Here is a 19,721-nt window from a genome sequence, read left to right as displayed (position 1 = left end):
TGTGAGATTATACACTTTTTTTTAGTTCGGTTAAGGTGGTAACTATATAACAATTAATTATCTCTACGTGGTAGAATTGCATGTATCATTAAATTTGTAAATAAAAACAGCAAACAGCCTTGCTATTGACGTCTTGGTTATTTAGGTATGTGCTATTTTTGTTTTTTCGATTTACATGTTTGTTCGCCTGAATTGAATAGACAATAATAATATAGTAGGTAGTTCAACAAACACTTTTGCGAGACAATCCTGCTACAAATCCAAAAATACTTTCAGCTAACGTAATAATATGCAATATAAAACCTCTCTTAGCTTCACTTTTAGGTATAAAAGGTCATCTGCCATACTATAAGTGTGTTCTCATATTACGAGTATCATATAATAAATTTCACTTCGATGGTCATTATTTGATCAAATCAAAATACTCTATTTTTGGATTAGTTATATTTAAATAAATCTTCCTATTTTTGCTGGGATGAAGTGCTTTCGAACGTATAATCTTCAAAAAATACCATTATGTCTTAAGTGTCGGGTGTTCAACCAATGTGTGCTGACCGTGCTCACGTATGGCTGCGAGACGTCGACCCTCAACACGAGAGATGTCCAAAGGCTAAGAGTCACACAGCGAGGCATGGAGATGTATATGTTGGGCATCACGCGAAAGGACCGTAAGAGAAAAGAATGGGTTAGGAATCAGACCGGAGTACGCGATGTAATATACGTTGCCAAACAGCTGAAATGGAGATGTGCGGGGCACATTGCTCTTCAAAAGGGAGGCCGCTGGACAAATGCCGTCATCCAATGGTACCCAAGGGGCACGAAACGGCCACAGGGTCGCCCTAAAAGTCGCTGGTTTGACGAACTGATAAAGTTCGGCGGAAATACGCGGCAGCGAACGACACAGGACCGAGAGAGTTGGAGGAAACTTGGGGTGGCCTTCATCTAGCAGTGGATTGACCCCGGCTGATGATGATGATTTTGTTAGTTGTTGATTATTCATTAATTTATAGCAGTGTGCAATCATACATAATATAATATGACACAAATATGTTAAATTCGTACTAAAATGTTGATAATTAATGGAATTTCATGACTATGTGTCAACTAATTTCTCAATGTCCAGAAAAAACTGGGTTTTTTTTCTTTCATAACTGTTTTAAGGAAATTCTTTATCAGCTGTCTCCATCACTGAGTAATAAATGAATAACACATAATAATATTATTCATTTCGGATATGGCATGAGCAATTGGTTCCGTTTGATATTAATCGCATAAGGTAATCTAATAAAAAAACAATTGGTTATTTTTATCTCTTATCACATTTTTAAAACAAATATGTGGCTTTCGGTTGAACCACGTGTAACCGGATATTATGGTCTTTTGGCATCGAATAATACAATAACCCCACAAAAACAATGGTTTAAGACGTCTGAAATAATATTGTTGGGACTGTTTTTGTTTTTGTCAATTCTATTTGCTTGTTTTGAATAAATAATATTATCTATCAATTGAAAAAAATAGTGAATTTTATTGAATCAATAAATATTATTAGACCACATAAGCACTTAAGGTGATTCTTAGTTACCTACCAGAGGCACCTAGCGGAAAAATACAAAGCTTGCAATTTGAGACATTTTTTTGATAATTTACAATTTCAACTGTATTATTTAGTAAATATGTATCTGAAAACATTAAAAAGAAAAATATTTTTCATTTTAAGTCAAAGATAAACTTACAATTAAAAAAATGTGATAAAATGAGAATTTGTTAAAGGATCCCATCTTATTATTATATAATATTTTATGGTCATATTTATTATTAAAATTTAGTTTATTAAGTTTTCTATATTGTGTCAAAGAGTTTTTTTACTAATTCATAATTTAAATATTTTTTATATTCATTTAAAAAAAAAAAACATTGATTTTTATAAAAAAAAATTAAATTTGTAACTTGAAATCCGTTTTATTTATGTCAAATCTTATTTACGTTAGGTCCCAATATTGAAGCTCGATTTTAAATAAAGGAAAAGAATTTCAAGTTATACACATTAATATTTTTAAACACACAGAAGCATGGGTGACTTTTCCATGTATGGGAGTCGCACCCACCTTGTCATACCACTCGTCAATTTTTATCACTCGTGTTTTTCACATGTTAATTATCGAATTATCAGTGATAATATAAATTGCCATGGGAATTCTGATGATAACTCAATAACCAGATGCGCATAAATAATAAATGAAATCATTTAATTGATTGATTGGTAAAATAGGAACAATTATATTATTGTATTTTTCAAACAGTAATAAAGTAATAATTAACACACATCTAACTACTACCATATTATAAATATAAGTAAAAAACAGTTTTCCAATGCTGTTATCAGTGAAATAGCTATATTATAATGTGAGAAAGGGACAAAAGTTAATTTTCCAAATTATATTTGAGTAGAGGGTAGGTAAATATCGATATATTGTTCGATAATGTTTGTCGCTGGTTTGTTTAAACAAAGCATTGTCAAATGTTAATTTTTGAATGTTTTGATCACAGTTATAGTACTTTTTGTATAATAGTAATATAGTAGTAGTTATAGTAGCTTTTGGCCGCCTGAAAAATGTCTTTAAAAGTGACCTCCCAACTGTGCCTAAAGCGCAAAGTGTTCAACCAGTGTGTGCTTCCCGTAATCACAATATATGCGTATGAAATATGGACCGTAAAAGAGAGATCTAGAAACTTAGAGTAGCACAACGTGTTATGAAGAGGTGCTGGGCATAACGCGAAAGGACAACAAGAGGAATGAGTGGATAAGGGAACATACAAAGGTTTTCGATGTAATAGAGTTTGCTAAAAACCTCAAATGGAAATAGGCTGGACACATAGCTTGAAGAAATGACAATCTTTGGACAAATTTAGTCATCCAGTGGTATCCGAGAGGTACAAAGCGTCCGCTAGGTAGACATAGATGCCGCTGGATCGATGAAATGATAAAGTTCTACGGAAGTACGTGGCAACGCAACGCACAGGACCGAGAGAAGTGGAGTCAGCTTGGAGAGGCCTTCATCCAGCAGTGGATAGATTCAGGCTGATGATGATGTTGATAGTACCTACTTAATTATTATATTGCTGATATACATAGTTAATATAATTAAAATGGCTCAATATCCTTCATCATACCATTGTTTATTATTATGCCTGTTATAAAAGGGTTATAATTTAATACACGTACTTTGGAGAATATGCGTGAAACTGATCGCACAGTTCAAGGCTATTTTTCGATTGGTATTTTATTTCATAATATGAAGAGTCGGACCTGAAAATTGTATAATGATTAATTAAAAATATAAATCATATTCTGTTGGGCTTAAATGTAATTGTTTAAACTAATTTAAAAAAATGTTACTTCATAAATAATTATTAACCACTAAAATGAGAAATATGAAATTCATAAAGTGTTTTTAAGCTCGATAGAACTAGATTTTTATTCGAAATATTAATGAATAATATTAACATATTTTGAAAATGATTTCGGGCACATTTCGGACTAGGCTGTTCTTGACGAAGCGCATTCTGGACGTCCAATTTTGGGCCAATTTCTCGAGCACTGCTGGCCGTATATTACGAATAACATTAACAATATTGGCTTCCATGGCGTTAATTAATTATTGTTTATGAGCATAAACAAGTGACTTTATGTAGCTCCACAGGAAATAATCCAGAGGTGTCAAATCGCGCGACCTTGGGCGTCAATTGACATGACCATTTTACGTATAAGTATAAACTTTCAAGAATTGTGCTTTTAACCGATAAATTTATTATATTTTATAATTCTGACGGTAGGTTCAGAGCAGTGTTGACAACTGTCAAACATGCCAGATAGGGTACGAAAAAACGCTAGATTTTGTGAAAATGAAATTGCAAGTAAATTAATTAAGTACTTAATTAAGAAGTTGATACTTTTCCTTTCTCGTATAACAAAGTGTCGAAATCGAAACAAATGTTTATACGTGTAAAAATTACATATTTAATTAGAATTATATTTTAAAATTGACAACAAAATGCCTATATTGTGCCAACGGCGTTCAAGTTTCGTTTCATGTCATTCCGATAATCGTCAAACTGATGTCACATCCCCTAAGCATACATTAAATTATATGAAACAATTTCACCATGCATGCTTCTATTGTTTCAAGTATTATTTTTTTGTTTTATTTCTCACACTACATACTTAAATAGGTACCGACCTACCTGCATCAAGTAAGTATCTGAATCAGAGTGTCAGAAATTTTATGCGCATGAAAATAAATAAACTAAATATCTAGCGTATTTTCAGCACATTTAAAAGCTGCTGAAGGCATAAAAGTACTAGCAAAAACGTCATAAGCCAGATGCGGTTTTTGCAAGCTGGATGCCTATCAAAAAATGCTAGATCTGGCAAGAAAAATGCTAAATTGGCAACGCTTGTTCAGAGCGGCTAAATTACTCAAATATTATAGAACTGTCTTGAAACTATTATAATGGAGTACCATATCGACATTAGAAAAGAAAAAGGGCGTAACCCTCACTGACGTTGATAATAACGATGTACACGACTAAATACACGCTGAGTCCAAAGGATGTAAGCTGCAAATGCCATTTTATTATCTAAATTTAGATAGTAATTAAAAAAAGAGAAGGAAGCGACGTTGGAAAAAACGACTTAAACATAATTTTTATTGGTTTTTTTCTTAAGATCAGATTCAGGATATAAAAACAAAATTGTGAATTATCATGTACTTTGAGGTTATGTCTATTTTGTATTTTAACTTTGACCGTAAACATAACAAAAAGTTTTTGTGTGGATTACGCCCTTTTTCATTTCCAAAGTCGATATAAATGTCAATTCAATTAATATTTATTTATTTCACATATTATATTTAAGTTTAGTTTTTAATATCATTTTTTTTATAAAATATAACTATTCTAGAAATTTCTTTAGATTTGTATGGTATATATAAGGGGGGAAGGTATAATTAGAAGTACTGTTACTGTATAGGTGCCTGCAGATCCCTATAGATAGGTGAAACCCTTCACAACAAAATGATTCGAATATAATAGTGAAAAACTCACACAACTTTTAAAATACTTAATTGTTTATTAAAAGATCGTATTTTACAATTAATAATGTTTGACAATACGGATTATAACCACGTTCCCTCTAATTTTTCTATTGTGTGTGCGGATCATCAACGCATCTATGCAGGGTTGGTGTCATCCGGTGAGGTAAATTTAAAAGCCACAAACACACACATAGGTACTATTTCTTTTTTAATGACAAAGTTTAAAATTTAAGTCAAAGTCCGACGAATTCGAAAGCATAATATTCGGGAATATCTGTGTATTTAGTTAGATACATGATTATGAATATCTTGTACAGAAAGCGTAGAAGCTTTTATTTTTATAGCCAAATAGTACATTATCGATTAACACTAAATCGAAACCAGATTTTTTGCGCTCAGCGATCTCAATCCTATTCTTTCGTTCTTCGGGTGTTTCCGTAATTATTTTCAAAATTCCATCTCTTTTCAAATTTTTCAATTTCGTAACAGCATCTCGGTGTACTTTTTGACTTAAATGCATTTAAGTTTAATGTACAACCTCCATTCATTCCGTTTATTTCTAGACGTGAATTCTCCTTGTATATTTGCTGCGGAGCATATGATGCGTTCGACACAATCATCTGTTTCTGAATAAACAAATATATCACCAATTTTTTACTTATTGAAGATGGTATTTCTGTTTTAACAATTTCAGAGAACCATTCCAAAAATTTTAGGGGATAAGTTTTCTTTAATTAATAAGTATACCTAATAATAAATTGTACTATATATTATTTAACTGCGCAAGCAATCGTATTGTTAACTTGAATATTGTTTGTTACGTACACTAAACACACCTGTAGTTATTTATTACAAAAATTGATTATTAGTTTTGTATTATAAATATTTTAAGTAAAAAACACTACTTTTTGGCACGAACACTTTTACCGTTTAAAAAATATTGTAAGAACTGTGGTGTTTTCACAATAAGGACTACTATGAGACTGTACTGACAATGTTTCTTGCATGTTGAAACATGTCAAAGACTAAGAAATGTACAGGATCCGGCACATAGGTGGTCATTGCCAAACACTATAATACGTATCTTTTTTTCGTATACTTTGGCATGCTATATAACGGGACGGATATGGTGATCCCTTCTTGAAACTTTCTTTTACAATGTTTTTGTGTGAGAACTGTGCGGGGGATGAAAACATGTGTGCGGACATATTTTGGTAGATGTGCGAGCGCACACGCGAACATTGATTGTAACGTCAATTTTTAATGAGTAATTTTTACAAATTAAGTAAATAAACAATTTGTAATACAAATATGACTCAAAATATAAGATACTTTTAATGATTATTTCGTCACCCTCAAGGAAGAACTCAATAAATACAGTTTTTGCTCAAAATGAGTTATTTACACAGGCAATTTTGAAATTTTTAACTCTATCTTAGAAAAAATCACCAAAATTCTAACTATACGTTTTAAGTTAAAAATTATAAAAACAAAATATTCACCAACTACGTGTCTTTGTTATCTAATTTGAGCAATTTTAATTTTTCAAAAAGTTTAAAAGCCTATTATCTCAAGACTTTACTTTTGTTGGTTGGTGAGTTCTTCCTTGAGGGCGACGATTTGTTTGTTCCTTGAACCGTAGGTACATTTTAAATTAACGAATTACGTAGATTTTAAATATTATGACTGAAAGAAGTAGGTACATACTCATTTTAAATCAAATAAGTGCTTATTCGTATGGACTGTATGCATAAGAGATTTCTGGTTATTCCCAAGTAATGTTATTCGGCCATTGTGTATTTGTAATATAAATATGCGTCAGATTCGTGACTACGGACTCTTGGTTTGCCACCATTAGTAAACACAAACACGAATCGTTGATTAAGAAAACCACACGAATACTTACTTCTTTAATATTAATAATAAGTTTGTTAAAATTACTCGATCGGTGATGTTTACATACGGCGGTCTCATCCATCTGTTTTCTTTGCGGTCTATTAAACGATTTTTGAATTGTGCTAGAAGCTATTATCATCACATACTAATGGTATTTTTAGTGAATTGGAATTTATCAACGTCGTTGGTAGAGAAATCTTATTTATTTTGACTTATCACTGACTGAAACGTAAATCAAATAAATCCGTTTCAGTATTTATTTACAAATAATTATTGTCAGGGTCAACACCAGAGGTGTAGCCGTTTGTGTGCAAAAAAAATGTCGCCCTAAAGCTAAGTACCCACGCACGTTCTTGCTCGATGGTTTCGTTTGATCGAACATGTTGACTCAGAAGCATGCTCGCCGTTGCGTCCACACACTCGAGCAGATCGACACAAGATGGAGTTTCTACTATGTTCGAACGTTAGCGGAGCACATAGGTCTTTGCACCGGATCAAATATACACTGAAAAAACAATATGTATTTTTTGACCGGCCGCGTGTACCCACGGGTTCTTATTTATATAGCTCTATGCTCTAGTTAGGCGTAATGTGGGGTGAGATATTTATAAATAAAATAAAATAATTTTGATTGTGAAAGGTTTCGATTGATTGCTATTAGTCATTGCTTGGCATAATGACTCGTAACAAATCGGATCTTAGTGGCGAAGCACACTGCAAGCAGCCATGCGATACGCGCATGCCACCTAAACGGGTACTTTCAGTGTGCTTTGCCGCATATCATAAAATTGTACGTTGCACCTACTGGTCATGGTATTCTGAAATAACATTATCATTTTCAGAAGTATCATGATATTTTTTTGAGTATATCGTCAAGAATCATATCATAAAAATGTTCTAAAAATAGTAATATTTAAATTATCTGTGTTGCCAAAATACAAATTACAATATGGCGTTGAATTGTTTACATTTTAATGTGATAACACTTTTGTTTCATTATACGCTTTTAGAAATAGTCTTGAACGTAGGTATATCATTATTTTTGTTACCTACTTGTTAAATGGAGAAATATTAAATTTAAAGACGGCCATAGGTATGTTTACCAATAATTATCACCTCTAGTCAGATATTTTCTTCTCGAACAAAACCTGTATTTTTGCCATCAGCTGTCGTATACAAAACAATATAAAACCGGTATTTGGTACCTATCGACAGCATATCCAAGAAATACATTGGCATAACTTTGACCAACGAATTTAATTATGTGGTAATTATGTTCATTATTTACAAATTATGAATATCAATTAAATACGAATCAGCCAGTTGTGTTCTTTTGTTATGGAATTTCATCGATACCACAGAAATTATAAATTTGTTAACGCAAAAGAATTTAGTATCGTAAACTGTTTATTATTACTACCACGTTTTTCTTAGATCGTATTCTTGTTTGTCCGGTGGTTGTTTATCCAGTACAAATCTTGCAATCGATTTTTAACTAACTTCCCGACTAGCTACACATTTGAAACTTTTAGAATATATCAGAACACGATGCCAATGCATTCTTTTAATACTTTTAGCCATCTTTGAGTAGAATTGAATTCATTTTCAGTTAATTCTGTTTTGTATGAAAAGTTATTTCAATCCACTATTATTGGTTGCTAAGGGGTGGTCCTAGCAACTAAATTATTAATATATACGTGCGTTACTATGGAAATCAAAATGACATTTCAGTATTCTATATTTGTTTGTTTGTTGCAAAATAGCAAAAAAATGATTTGTTGACAATTGCCTTATTTGTCCTAAATTATTAATACATAGAATTGTCAAGTTTATCTGATTCAACAGAAAATTTTAAAACGTGGAATATAAAAAGTTCTTTTTATCGTGTAATTATTTTATTAATAATACCTATGTCCGTGTGTAAATGTTTACCAGCTTCGTTATTTTTTTATTGTAATTAATTACTAACATACAATTTCTATTGTTTTACTGATTGTTAATTTTTAATTTTAATTTTTTAAACTTATTTATTATAGAGAACTTTCTTAAATAATATAAACATTACATAGGGAATTAATATATAGATACACAATAATTAAAGATCATAACAAAATAACAATGAGAAAATACGCACAATTGCCAATGACAGCTGGTAAGCATAATATAAATCAAAATAGTTAATGCGGTGGCTATTTTGTGTAGGTACTCATGAAGATATCCAGGGAACTAGAGGAGATATTCTATATACTAGGGAAAACTTAGGATATCAAAAGATTTAGTTATTTTAGTTTATATATATGTATATATATTTTAACTGTCTCAGGCAATCAGTTGGACGGCACTCATCTGTTGTATCAGTCAAGCGACGACCGAACTCTCTCGACCATCTTAAAAGCAGTGGATTTCCAGGGTTTAAATGTCTCGAAACCAATAATTAGTGCTAATATTTCGATACAAAATATGAAAAACTACCCTCGATAGCTGCCGATAGCAGTCTTGTGTATAGAATAGATGCGAAGATCCTACTTTCTTTCGAAAATTTATATGCACACCCACTTTTTGTTAAAAAGTTAAACAATTCAAATCTGAGAATGTACTTAAATTTGTATGTGTATTCTACAAGCACAATAATATGGGCTATTAAATCGTAGCATATTTGTATCATCAAATTTAATAAAAATACATATTTTAGACTCAAATTATTACAAGTATAAAAATGTATTTTGAAATATTTGACCCTGTTTTAAGATCATCATGATGGCTTATACCAGCTGTGTTTTTTAGTGTCCCATTCGTCATCGAACATCATTCACTTTAGCTTAAGCCTGTGATTAAAAATTTAATTCTGGATTCCCGAACGGAATTGTGATTTAAAAATAACGTGATTGAACGCGTAGAATGTTATACAAAAAAATAGTTCATTAAATTTTATATAAATAGTTTTTTTCCGCTGCGCTGTCTCTTGCAATTTTATTTTTCAGCGCGAATAGAATGTTACATTAGCAAGAAAGCCGTAACAAACAAGTTATATTAATAATATGTAATACATTAAAATCAACGAGTCGTTCCTTACATTAATTTTGTTCTCAAAATATGGTAATTAAGACGCGATTCAAATGATTTTTCAAAATGTTATTTAGATAAAAAGTATGTGGTTGATAATTTTAGATGTCAGTTATTTTCAATCAAAGATAACTCAGTAAAATCTTCTTCTACAGAGACATCATCATCATGAGTACCACAACCTGGTGTAGGGAAAAACCTTTCCTCTATATATAATGACAGTTTTCCTGTTTGGTATTTCAATAATATAGTCGTCATTAGTAGCTTTATGTAGCCAGTGAAACTTTCAATTGCCTCATTTTCTATGTTCTATTGGAATACTTGATATTACTCTCTTTGCAGGTTTTTTGTCGTTCATAATATACACATAGCCTATCCATGGCGGTCTCCTAATCATGCCCCCCTCCATAAGGGGTGGCGGGGGCTGATAGGGCTCTAGCCTGGGGCCCCGGCATATCACAAATTTTCTTCAAAAGTAAAAAATAGTCGCCTGCGGCGCTATTCTACTACTTAAACATTGAAATTTTAAAATATGCGGTTATGCGATGTAATTTTTGATTATTGTGTATTCAATTCATTCAATTCGACAATTCCATGATTCAAGTGGATAAAGCGCGACCCAATTGAGGTGCATGTCATGGTGCATGTCGCCTACTGTCACGGGCTGCCGCTACGAGAAAAAAGTGTGTAATGTCATTGTTTTTGGTGTTTTAAATGTTATCAGACTGATGCTCCCATCCCGTAGCAGATTTTGAACCTTTAAACGAACATTATCAGTTGGCAAAATCTGCCATAATCACTAAAACAACAATGAGGTTACCTCACGTTGAACTGCACTGCATCGACTCCGGCATGACGTTTTGAACGTTTTTATCATGTTCCACATGCCTACACTTTTCGAACGTCATGTCAAAATCACTGTTTTTTTGTTTTTAGCGGTTGGCACTATGTATTTTCTATTAAAATGTTGTCTATTATCTATAGTCTGCAGGTTGGGTTCTATTATTATGGATGTCATTCCGCAAGTATTTTAACGTACGCACACGTAGAAACTTAAAATTAACCGTGACATGCACCTCAATGTGGGTCGCGCTTATATTACAAAATACAAAAATCGTTAAAAATATACCCTTAATTTTGATTCGAATACCATTTGGATTGTAGAGCGTCATACTGCCTTTAACCTTAGCGATAGGTTAGGAGGACCGCAAATAACCTGGCCTGGGGGCCCGCTTCAGGATGTGGGGGCCATGCTCCTAATCGAAATTGATAAAATAGTTATAGATCTCCGTGTTGTATCTTACCCTTCAATTATTATTGTTGTCACTGATTGTCACATTATACTGCAGATTTTTTTATTCAAATATGTTCAAAGTTCGTTAATTTAGAGTATAGGCCTGTTTACACAAGCTTTAGTACTCACTACTCGTAGTAATACCACCACGTGTAAACAGGTCGCATTAGTAATAAGCATTAGTATTCGGTCTGTTTACACGTGTCGGTAGTACAACTAGTAAGTACTAAGTACTAATGATTAGTATTAAGAATATGTAAAAATCGTATTCCTAACAAATTAGTAGAAAGTTTCACTATGTGATTTACGATTTATTTGCTTGGGCAATACTGGAATAAATGCTACTAAAATGTTATCACAAGTATACAGTTTATAGTCTAGTTTTTTTATACACTGTACCATTATTATTTAGATCAAATCCAGTATCATAACTGGCTGGCAGTGTTTTTAAACGAATTATATTTGTCTGAGGAACAGTGGCGATCGGTGAGTTATTTTACTGGGAGTTCACTTTTTTTTAAGTACCTATGTTATTGTTTATTTGTATGAGAAATCCATTCTTCTGTTTTTCATCGACACAAATTCATTCTTTTTTGGATACTGAGCATATATAATGCCTTCAATCTTGGTTGCGTGATGGTGTTTCTGCTAAAATACTTGATCCGTTTGAGTGTGGAAAAACATCTTTCACTTTCCACTGATGTCATCGGAATAGTGCAAATAATTAAGTTTAATAGTAAAACCGTTTTCGTAAATGTCTCAATAAGATTTTTTTCTATTATAATGTTTAATAATGCTGAGGCAATATCAGCATTATAAAAAATATCCAAGCTGTAAATAACAGACAATAATTATTAATAATATGAATCCGCTTTCGCGAGGTTTTACTGGGCGTCTTACGAGGCTTGAGCGGCTCGCGCAACTCAAACGTATAAACCGTGTGTGAAAATGTTCGTTGACAAAGTCTTTTTTTGGTTATACGTTTATACGGTTCGAGTATGGAACGCGCCTTGGCGACAGTGAGTGGCGCTCCAAGAAGTATTGCCATCTCACGCTATCACCTACAGACGAATATTATTGCTGTCGCACTCATTCTCATTACAAGGCATGATTGCTTGAGCGATCGAGGAACGCGCTCACGAATAGCATTGCATTTGGCAAAGCGAAACCACACGGACGATGCCAGCGCGACCCGTGAATTATTGTATATTATATTTAAAATAGCCGGTTAAAAACACATACTTATTACAATTTGTTTTTGTATATGAATTAATGTCTACGGTAATAGATCAGAACACTTTTAATAAATGAAATACTTATTTAAAAAAAAAAAACTTTTCGCATAAATTGAGTGGGTAGGTGTTCACCGCTCCAGCGCTCTCAAAGGCGCATCGCCACTGCTGAGGAATAGCATTTGCTATAAAGCAGTGGTTTCCAAAGTTTATGTTACTACGCCTCCCTTTAAAAAAAATCTAATCTTGGCGCCTCCCCCCCTTTATTTCATTTAATAATACAGACACCTTTTTAAACAATGTACTAATATAAAAATGGAAAAAAAAATATAAAAATAAACAAGGTTTTACTACTTATTATATTCATTTTTAAATTAATTTGTTTTTAATGCGACGAATGTGCTTGTTTATTAGCACAATCAATTTCAATATTAGTCAATCCAAATTCATCATCGTTCATTGACAAATGGATCTATCATGGGCCCCACATCCTGAAGCGGTTCCCAGGCCAGGATCTTTGGCGGGCCCACTTACGTATCGCTGAGGTTTAGGGCAGTGTGGTGCTCTAATGTAGTGTTTCCTAACTTATATCAATCATCATATAGTTATCGCATCGAATTACAACGCACAACCACATATTTAAAATATTTAACAGGCTTGAAATAATTACTATTAATAAAATAATGTGAAAAGTGCATTAGCAAACTAACCAAGAACTCTGTAAATAAATTTTTGTATATAATATAAATATAGATATACAAATAAAATATTTTGTAATAAACTCAGTAAATACATTTCACGAGATAGCCAGCGCGCTTCACAATAGTATAGAACTGAGGTAATATAAAATTAGTCACCATATTTTCAGACAGGTTTGCAAACAACCTTTTATAGGACTTTTTTGTGTAGTTTATAACTAGCGGCCGTTTTATAAACTATGCATTTGCAAACTGCAAACCTGTGGCTACATTAATAATTATTGTGTTAAACTTTTCGCGCCTCCCTTTGCAACACTCCGCGCCTTCCAGTTTGGAAATTGCTGCTATAAAGAATACTCAATTACTCATTCGTCGTGAAAATGATAAGATTTTGGGCACTCTTTTCACTAATAGTCAAACTATTCTGCTACTATGAAAAGAGCCACCTGCGCGACGGTAAGGGGAAATTATGTCTAAATTTAATGTGCAGGGATTCAGACATTCTTTTATACTCACTCCAGTGTTGCCAAACGTACTATAATTATAGTATTTGTACTATAATTTTCGTCTGCGTACTATGTACGATTGTACGATATAAAATGGGTAGGTATAGTCTTTCTTTTCTTCTTCTTTCAACCATGTCCGTTCCAAATAGGATCATATGGGCCTTCACAGAGTGGAGGTTTGTATTAACAGATTTTATTTTTACGAGAAATGGATGTCAGCCACTTTGCTCAACCTATTAGGTCCATACTCTGACTCATGCACAAATTGAAAAACAATATGTGTACTTGCCAACCCAGGATTCGAACCTGGGACCTACAGACCGGCGCTTAAGCCACGTGGCCATCGTGGGTGTATAGTACCTACGCCTAAAATACTACAATTTTGAAAACAACAGATGAGAAATATTGCTAAAGTAATCCGGGAGAACTAAAAAAAAGATGACGTTAATTACTTGACATTAAAACGTCGTCTAATTGAAAATGCAGAAAAGTATTGGCCATTCAACACGTATTATATTTTTTGCCGAAATACTATAATTTCGGAGGCTGTGTACTAATGTCATTGCTCTGTACTATAATTCCACTTTGAAAATATGGCAACACTGACTCACTCCTGCGGCAGCCAGTGAATGATACGGTCACACGGGTTTCCTAATGGTTAATGTAAAAACGACTTTCATGTAAGCTGGCCAAGAAAAACAAAATGTTTAATAGTTTCCCCTCAAACTTTAATGGAATCTTATTATATTAGAACTGAATGTATACGTTTTTTACATTTTTAAGATTCAATTTCTATGAGTCTATGGTGCAATCAACCAAAATCTATCCAGCGATCGACACGTTGGACATACCTGATTTAAATTAACAATCACGTAAAATTTGTGAATCACAGTAAGTAAGTAAGCAACCAAAGTAAAACGTTACGCCAGAGGTTGGAGCGGACCTTTTTTTGAGTTGCTCCACTCCAGCTCCTCTCCGGAACCTATTACTTGCTCCAGCTCCGCTCCAGGGTCTGCTCTGCTCCGAGTAAAAAGTTTTAATCTGTATTATATGTACTTATACAAATGTTAAAATAAAAAAAATAAGTTCCTAGCTTTGAAATAATCGTCCTTTTCATTATTAATTCTATTGAACAAAATACCGACAGCAAATCGTCTTTCATTATCTGCCTCTTCTGTCAAAAAAGGTGAGGTAATTTATCACTCGACAATGTTGCCGTATTTCAAATAATTTTAGTGTTGTAAAGTGTCAAAATATAATTTATTTTCATTGGATTTTAGGACAAACATTTAATAATAAAAAAAACATCCGGAGCAGTGAAGCACTATAAATTTTCGGTACTCTGGCTCCGCTCCTGGCCCGGGTAAAACTCCTTTGCTCCACTGCTCCGTGCTCCTGCTCCGTGCTCTTGCTCCGTGCTCTTGCTCCGTGCTCCTGCTCCGAGCTCCGCTCCAATGCTCTGACAAAAACAGCACGTGGCAATTCTATTTATTTTTTTATTTATAAACAAAAATTCAATATTGCCAACAAACAATGTAAAAATATAATAAAGCATTCCAGAATCACTGATTGATTTTAATGAATATCTTTAATATACCCAACATAGAAAATAAATTACAATGCTTGCCCTTTGATCCACGGGCCGCTCGTTTTATTTCTGATGTCGGGTTAAATTCCTATGATGTTTATTTTATAGTGATTATATTGAGTTTACCCACGATGGCCAAGTGGCTTAAGCGTCGGCCTATAGCGTCGTGGGTCCCAGGTTCGAATCCTGGGTCTGTCAAGTACCTACACATATCGTTTTTCAATTTGTGTATGAGTCAGAGTGAGCAAGTGGCTGACATCCATTTCTCGTAAAAACAAAAATCTGTCAATACAAACCTCCACTTTGTGGAGGCCCATATAATCTTATTAGGATCGGACATGGTCAAATAATATTGTGTATGAACCCAGAGCATAGGCTTCACGGATTAAGCAAATGCCTGTCATTTAATCATCGTAAAACATGTATAGAGGACATTTGTATAATGGAAGTTGATATAGTGCTCTTCCCTGAAGCGGACAAGATGTTTGCTTTATTTATTGGTAAGTATATTTTAATACTACAGAAATACATTTTTTTTGTATTGCGAATTGCAAAAAATAGTCAAGGGTAAATCGTCTTACCTATATCATATTTTTTTATGATTGTAACAAGATTTTTTTTTGATTAAGATAATTATCTTGCGTTAGATATTAATTCAAGTTTTTTAGTACACAAATATTCGTACAGTAATATATTAAATTTGTATATCAATTAATAGATAGGTATGTTTCGATTTATGTATGTACGTTTTCATTTCCTAAACCAAAAAAAATAACCATTGGTATATGCCATAATATGAAGGATGTTTTTATGTGTTTTTTTTTTTGATACGTAGGTACATAATTAATATGTACGCAAAACAGGCTACAATGATTTCGAGATGTTATTATAATATAAAGCAGTAATTACCTAATGATCCATTCAAAAATTGAATTACGAGTCGAGAATAATTAAGAAGCATAAGCAGTAAGGTCCCGTGTGGGCAGGCAGGTCATGCGTTGCTTAGTAGTGGAAAATTATAAAGGGCTGTAAATTAAGGGGGAGAGGCATACCAGCAGAGGCACCTAGCGGAAAAATACGAAGCTTGCAATTTGAAACATTTTTTTTTTGATAATTTACAATTTCAACTGGATTAATTAATAAATATGTATCTGAACTAAAAGAACACTAAAAAGAAAAATATTTTCAATAAATAAATTTAAATAAAATTGTTACATATTTATGTCCACAGTTACGTTATTATTAAATTATATTTTATGATCATATTATTTATAATTAAAATTTAGTTTATTAAATTTTCTACTTATTCTCGCACAGATTTTTGACTAATTCATAGTTTTAATATTTTTTATAATTATTTTAAAAAACATCGATTTTATAAAAATATAAATGTGTATAACTTGAAATACTTTTTATTTGAAATCCTTTGAAAAAAATAAGACTCCCCGCAGGAATCGAACCTGCGTCTCTCGGGGCAATTTAATAGGCGCGAGCCTATTAAATTACATTTTAAAGTGCTTTAATTATTTAGTAAGAATATAAAAATATTAAAAAGATTAGTAGGTACGTATTTTAAAATTAATAAAAACTTTATAAAACGTATTTTTGTTATATTATATTATGTGAGTATAAGTATCATATATTTTCTTATTGCATATTATTTTATTGATATGTACATATATCATTAAAAAATGTTAATTGAGATCTCTCTTAAAGGGGTAGAAAATATTTTAAATAATTCATAGTTACAATGTATTTTATATTTTTAATTAAAAAAAACATTGATAAAAAAATAATGCAATCAAAATAGTATGTATATAAGTTGATAATAATTATTAATTAATATTAATTATAATTATAGTAACCTTCTGAAGGGTAATTAATTAGGTACTAGTTTTGCGGTTAACGTGGAGGTCTTATCGACTTGATTTATTGTAATTAGATATTTCCTATTCTTTCTTTAAAAAATGCTGTGGCTTTAAAAGATAACATATCTCCATAATTATTAATTATTCATTGCACGATTGATAAAAAACAAGTGCTATATATTACAATAGTAGTATTTTGCAAGTCGAGATAAAACATAAATAATTTATTGTATAAAGTACAATTAATGTAATTTGTATAAAGGAAAATTAGCCGACACCATCAGATCCATTGAAAAAAAATGGTAAAAAAGCAAGGCGCTGTTATTTCAAATTAACATTAATTAAATCCCTAAATTAATTTAACTGAGATATCACAATTTTCAAGTGATAATTGTGATATGTCAAACAAATATTTAATAATTATACAATTACTGTTTGTATTTTTTATTTTTCGGGATTTCGGCTTTCGGGATTCCGGCCATTCGGGATTTTGGCCATTCGGGATTTCGGCATTCGGGATCTCGCTTTCGGGATTTCGCTTTCGGAATTTCAGCATTTGGGATTTCGGCCTTCGGGATTTCGTCCGGCACCCTTGGCAGGCCCATCTACCTATCGCTAAGGTTAAGGGCAGTGTGATTCTCTACAGTAGTGTTTCCCAAATTCTACACGGGAATTATCATTTAAGTACCGTATCGAATTGCAACGCACAACCACATATTGACTTTTTTACCATTAATTTCAATTGTGATGTATGTTAATCTCACTTAGCTGCTCGATCCGCCACGACGAGTCCTTCCTATGCCCGGGTCTTTTGTCTAGAACCCTGTCAACCCCCTTCCCTTGTGGCGGCCATGGCCAATTGGAGAGAGAGCTCGAGATTGAAATGAACCAATACTCATGACTCATGACATTGTCAATGACAATGAAGAAATTGCGATTGTAAATCATTTTTATGTAATTATATCATAGTTTTAATTGTTATATCACTATTGTATTCAATCAATTAGCAGTGATATTTTTTTGCTTCAAATAAATTTATTTTCTCATATATTATCTTCGAATTGTTAACTTGATTTCCCCGAAGGATGTCTAAATTGAATAAATGATAATTATTACATTAAGTTTATCCCAATAACAAGCGTAGAATTATAAGACATTATTTATAATATAAAAAATAAACAGTAGGTAAATACAACAATTAAAAAGTAACAATTCAGTATCAGCAATCTTTAAACGTGTCTAACAAATTAATATGTAGGAATTATTGTATCATGAGATTTTCCTCACAGCGAGAATTCTGTTAATCTTGGATAAAATGGATAAAAAGATGTTAGCACAGCGTGAAATCACATTATGTTTGATCTGTATGACCTTTTAGTCTGTAATATTTTTCTCGCGCAGAAAAAAGACGGTTAGAAAAACTTAGTTTTTTATGATTCGGTAAGCGTACCTAGTCAAGTTATCAGCCGTGTACCAACTTAGAACCTGATCGCCAGTAAAATGTTTTACATTATCCATTCAATCATAAAACGTTTTCATAAAAAAATAAACAAATAAATTACGTTACTGATGAATTATGGAGAAGCAAGATGATTTGATTATACCACCTACCTCCAGTTGCACACATTAGACCATTTTCACTAATTGTGTATACTGTATAGTAAAAAACATTTAAGAATTTGTGCTATTCCAGGGTTCGAAATGAACCAGAGCGCCGTTCCTGTTCGTGAAAACGGTAAAATTATCGCTCCGTCTCGTGGAAAAAATAATTTGACTGCCTGAGCTAGGTAGGCCATAATAATAGAAAACCTAACACGCTTATTTTTATGAAATACACATAAAATTCTAACTATGTAAATATCTTCAAAAAACTATCGAGCGCTCCGGTTCGCATTTTTTTCCATTTCGTGCGCTGTAGCGATTTGCTGCTGCCGTCTGGACGATGGGACGAATAGGCGCTGCTGCAGATAATGAAATACGTGGAGGTGGTGGACTATCCTTTATAATAAACCAGATAATGGTATACATTAATTGAGATATTATATTCTCGCTATGCCTTCAAAATCGACTCGACTTTATTTAAAGAAAAAAAAAACAGGAAAGGCAAAAAAAACACGACGAATTATGACATAGCATTAGTACATGATTGGTGGTTTTTTCCATGGTATATTATGAGTTTTGAAAAATGGTATTAATGCAAACGAATATTCCGATACAATTTCGTGTAGTATTTTTAAAATCTACATAATACAGCCAACATTATATCGAAAACATCACACATGGAAAATTATATTTAATACAATACGTGTTTCACTCACTTAGTAGACACATTATCATTATTCTTAACATCAGTACTAGATCTAGTAAAATGCTTGCTTTTGTTATGAGGGTTTCAAGATCATTTGAAAACGTCTGAGTGCTACGTACATTTTACGTATCATTGTGTTGATTATTCTTGAATATGCCAGCATTACTTTGAG

The 19,721-nt window shown here is 32.5% G+C and overlaps 1 protein-coding gene across 2 annotated transcripts in view; it reads left to right on the top strand.

The window, feature by feature from the left end:
- The window catches only part of LOC147063852 (putative G protein-coupled receptor Mth-like 1), a 134,245-nt gene that overhangs the window by 97,162 nt on the left and 17,362 nt on the right, over nucleotides 1–19,721 (top strand). The window lies entirely within an intron of this gene.

This window comes from Rhyacophila brunnea, unplaced genomic scaffold, assembly GCF_057557595.1.
Source record: "Rhyacophila brunnea isolate RB1 unplaced genomic scaffold, BYU_Rbru_1.0 scaffold_8, whole genome shotgun sequence".
NCBI lineage: Eukaryota > Metazoa > Arthropoda > Insecta > Trichoptera > Rhyacophilidae > Rhyacophila > Rhyacophila brunnea.
The sequence above is the reverse complement of the archived record's forward strand: the minus strand, read 5'-3'. Positions and strand labels throughout refer to the sequence as shown.